A 5000-nucleotide genomic window follows, 5' to 3' on the forward strand; every position below is an offset into this window, starting at 1 on the left:
AAAACCTCGCTATCATTACTCATGTATGAGTAGATAGGTAATGTCTATGGAAGCTAATTAGATCCTAGTTGCACACTCCTTTTAGTGGGTCGTGTGGCATGGTTGGTTTAGTACTGGCCCTCCGGTCTCATATCCGGAGTGACCTAGGTTCGAGGCCAGGTCAGGGAGGATTGTTATACACCTATATCAATGCGGTATTGCATTATTCCATCTTTCATATATATACCTCAGTATCTGACTTCGGCTTCGAATTTCTAAATCAATTTCCACCGAGTGCCCACGGGGAGTGTGTGTAAAACCTCGCTATCATTACTCATGTATGAGTAGATAGGTAATGTCTATGGAAGCTAGTTAGATCCTAGTTGCACACTCCTTTTAGTGGGTCGTGTGGCATGGTTGGTTTAGTACTGGCCCTCCGGTCTCATACCCGGAGTGACCTAGGTTCGAGGCCAGGTCAGGGAGGATTGTTATACACCTATATCAATGCGGTATTGCATTATTCCATCTTTCATATATATATATATATATATATATATATATATATATATATATACATTTACATATATATATGTATATATATGAATATGTATAATGTGTTTATGTATAACTTAAGAGAGCTTTTTGCATCTTTCCAAATCTAACAATCAATTCTCCCAGATCTCCCATGCCTAATATTCCGAATCGCACGCACCATGATCTCACAACACCCTAAAGCACTCCAGCGCAGGGTGGCTGTACACATAAACACGCAGGACTCCATAACAGGGGAAGTGCGAAAAGGGACGCTGGCAGCTGGGTACGAAAGGGTTAAAAAAAAAGCAGGGAGGGAGGGAAGTTGACAGCGGGAGAGGGAGGGAGGGAAACGGCATAGAGGAGAGGGAGGGAAGGAGGGAGAAATAAATGGAGGGCGTGAGAATAGCGGCAAGGGACGGGGCAACCACGTGATCAGCAAAATCAGTAAACCCGAGCCCGTGGTCGAAATTGAGGGGGGAGGGAGGCCAAAGCAAACATTTTCCAGCTGTGGAGAAGGGGAAGGGAGGAGGCCTTCTGCGTCACTCTTCATATGAGAGAGGCAATGAGGTGTGATTGAGGGGAATGGAGAAGAAGGAGGAAGTGTTAAAATACATGGGGAACTAGGAAAGGAGAGGGAAGTATTAAAAGGCAGAAGGAGGGAGAGGAAAGGCAAGGGGAAATGGGAAGGGAGAGGGAGGGAGGAAGTGATAAAAGGAAGAGGTAGGGAGAGGAAGAAGTAGTGTAAATAGACAGGTAGGAGATGCGAAAGAAGAGGGATGTGTTAAAAAGGAGGGAGGAAAAAGAAAGTATTAGAAAACAGTTAATAGAGAGGAAAAGGGAAACAATAAAGGAAAAGGGGAGAGGGAGAAAGGAGCGTTAAAAGAGTGAGAGAGAAGATGAAAGTGTTAAAAGTGAGAGAAGGAGAAGAAAAGAAGAGAGAGAGAAGGTAGCGTTAAAAAAGCGAGGTAGAGGAAGAAGAAAATGTTACGATTGAGGGAAATAGATGGAAAAGGTACCGTTAAAAGGTATGAAAAGGGAGGAAGGAGGAAAAGAAAAGGGAATGGTAAGAGGAGAAGGGGAAGAAGAAGAAGAAGAAAAAACAAAAGGGGGAAAGGAGAGAGGGAAAGATTCGTAAACAAGACAAGAATGAAAGAAACATGATTGAAAACAAAGAACGTGAAGAAAGACATAGGCGAAAACAAAGAAATTATATAATAATCATTACATTTCTTCATGTTATATCCATATCATTATCATTATATCATTATCGTGATTATTATTGCTATCATTATAGCCATTTCGAATTGTAATATAGTCGATTTAGTTTATTATTGTCACTATCAGCATCGTTACCATTTCTAAATAATTCGACTCAAAGCAGATATGTCGATATTTTTTCATGATGTTCCTCATAATTAACATTAATATTTTCATCATTGTTATAAACGTTATGAGTGTCAGCACATTATCATTATTATCACCGTTGTTATCATCATTATTATTGTTATATTTTCAGTTCCATTTTCACTATTATCATCTTCATCATCATTTTCATTTCCTTCACCAGCTATTTCTTCCCTTCGCTATCTCTCTTCTTTTATATCTTTATCTCTATAAACATTATTGCACGGTTTTACCTCATTTTCTCCTTTCCATGAGCATTTTTTTTTCTTTTACCAATCATCATCACCGTCTATTCCATTCCCCATTTTCGTTGTTGATGATTCAGTCACCATCATAACATTTTCTTTTAATTCGTCCTCTTAATATTCTTTTTCTCATCATCATCATCACCGTCATAAGCAGCATCACCGGGGAAGAAGAGGGAAGAAGTAAAACAGGAGGAGAAAGAGGAGGAAGAAGAAGCAACAGAAAATAAGGAAATGGAAAATGGAAAAAGCAACAAAACAGTAGACAGAAAAAAAGTAATATAAAGAGATAGGGAAAGATAGGGATAAATGATATAAGAAGATATAAGGTAAAAGGCAGAGAATTGGCCCACGGGGGGGGGGGGAGGTTACCTGTCATTGTCCCAAAAAGGTTAAAGGTCAATGGAGGATTTGTTCTCGTTTGCTGAAGGAGGGAGAAGGGTGGAGGTGGAGGCATAAGGGTAGTGGAGTAGGGGAGAGAGGTGGAGGAATGAGGGTGATGGAGGGGGGAGAGAGGTGGAGGAATGAGGGTGGTGGAGGGGGGGAGAGAGGGGGAGGGATGAGGGTGGTGGAGGGGGGGGAGAGAGGTGGAGGAATGAGGGTGGTGGAGTAGGGGAGAGAGGTGGAGGGATGAGGGTGGTGGAGGGGGGGAGAGAGGTGGAGGGATGAGGGTGGTGGAGGGGGGGAGAGAGGTGGAGGAATGAGGGTGGTGGAGTAGGGGAGAGAGGTGGAGGAATGAGGGTGGTGGAGTAGGGGAGAGAGGTGGAGGGATGAGGGTGGTGGAGGGGGGGGAGAGAGGTGGAGGGATGAGGGTGGTGGAGGGGGGGAGAGAGGTGGAGGAATGAGGGTGGTGGAGTGGGGGAGAGAGTGGAGGAATGAGGGTGTGGAGTGGGGGAGAGAGGTGGAGGAATGAGGTGGTGAGGGGGGAGAAGGTGAGGGATGAGGGTGGTGGAGGGGGAGAGAGGTGAGGAATGAGGGGTGGAGTGCAGGAGAGAGGGGAGAATGAGGGTGGTGAGGGGGGAGAGAGTGAGGAATGAGGGTGGTGGAGTGGGAGAGAGGTGGAGGAATGAGGGTGTGAGTAGTGGAGAGAGGTGGAGGAATGAGGGTGGGGAGTAGGGAGGAGGTGGAAGATAGGGTGGTGAGTAGGGAGAGAGGTAGAGGAATGAGGTGTGGAGTGGGGAAGAGGTGGAGGAATGAGGGTGTGGATTTGGGGAGAGAGGTGAAGATGAGGGGGGTGGATGGGAGAGATGGGGAAGATGAGGGTTGGTGGAGTAGGAGAGAGGTGGAGGAATGAGGTGGTGAGTGGGGAGAGAGGTGGGGAATGAGGGGGGTGGATGGGGAGAGGGTGGAGAATGAGGGTGGTGAGGGGGGGAGAGAGGTGGAGGGATGAGGGTGGTGGAGGGGGGGAGAGAGGTGGAGGAATGAGGGTGGTGGAGTGGGGGAGAGAGGTGGAGGAATGAGGGTGGTGGAGTGGGGGAGAGAGGTGGAGGGATGAGGGTGGTGGAGGGGGGGAGAGAGGTGGAGGAATGAGGGTGGTGGAGTAGGGGAGAGAGGTGGAGGGATGAGGGTGGTGGAGGGGGGGAGAGAGGTGGAGGAATGAGGGTGGTGGAGTGGGGGAGAGAGGTGGAGGAATGAGGGTGGTGGAGTGGGGGAGAGAGGTGGAGGAATGAGGGTGGTGGAGTGGGGGAGAGAGGTGGAGGGATGAGGGTGGTGGAGTGGGGGAGATGGGGGGAGGGAGAAGTGGGTGTGGAGATAAGGTGAACGTGAAAATACAGGGGAAGAGTGAAGGAAAAGGGTGATAAACAAGGAATAGTGAGAGATGAGGAGAATGTGACGAATGTATAAGGGAAACAGAAGAACAGAGGAAGAATTTAAGGAATCCAAACTGTAAGAAAAAAAAATGAAAAAAAAAAACACAAAGGGAATAGATAACAGAAAGGAAGACAAGTCAACTAACAGAAGTAGACGGACAAGAGAAAGAGAGAAAAAAAAAACGCGAAAATAAAAGAGAACAGAGCAAGAGAAAGGGACAAATGACCGAAGAAACGGACACTAGATGAGATGACCTTAAGTAACCTCTTTTTTTCCCCAGATGAGGTCAAGTAGGAAGTGACGTCACACAAAGAAAAGGGATCTTCTTTATTCTTACTAAGTAGACTTCCGGTAATCCTATGCTGTTTGTCTATTCCTTTCCAGTCGTAACTTTTCTTGTCTTTGTTTCGTCATTCTAATTGTTCTACTTCCTCTTCTTCTCCTTTATATTCTTCTTCTTCTTTGTCTTCTCTTTCGTCTTCTTCTCCTCCTCCCCCTCCTCCTCCTCCTCCTTCTTCTTCTTCATCTCCCTCTTCTTCTTCTTCTTCTTCTTCTTCTTCTTCTTCTTCCTTTTCTTCTCTTCTTTTTCTTCTTCTTCTTCTTATTCTTCTTCTTCTTCTTCTTTTTCTTTATCTTCTTTTTCTTCTTCTTCTTCTTCTTCTTCTTCTTCTTGCAATGCCTTTTTCGTCATCGTTCCGGTCTTTTTCTTTTCTTTCTAGGCTCTCCTTATTTTTCCTTTCTCCCTCTACTTCTCCTTATTCCATCTTCCCCATCTTCCTTTTCATTCCTATATTTATTCCTACTAATTCCGCCCATCTTCTTCAACATCATCTTCTTCTTCTAATATTAATAATGATAATAATGATGCTAATAATAAGGAAAATAATAATAATTATAAAAATGATAATAATAATAATAATAACAATAATAATGTCATTAATATTATTCAATAATGATAATAATAATAATAATAATAATAATGATAACATCAATAATAACAGTAATAATGATAATAACAATAATGAT

This window comes from Penaeus chinensis, chromosome 31 (assembly GCF_019202785.1).
Source record: "Penaeus chinensis breed Huanghai No. 1 chromosome 31, ASM1920278v2, whole genome shotgun sequence".
NCBI lineage: Eukaryota > Metazoa > Arthropoda > Malacostraca > Decapoda > Penaeidae > Penaeus > Penaeus chinensis.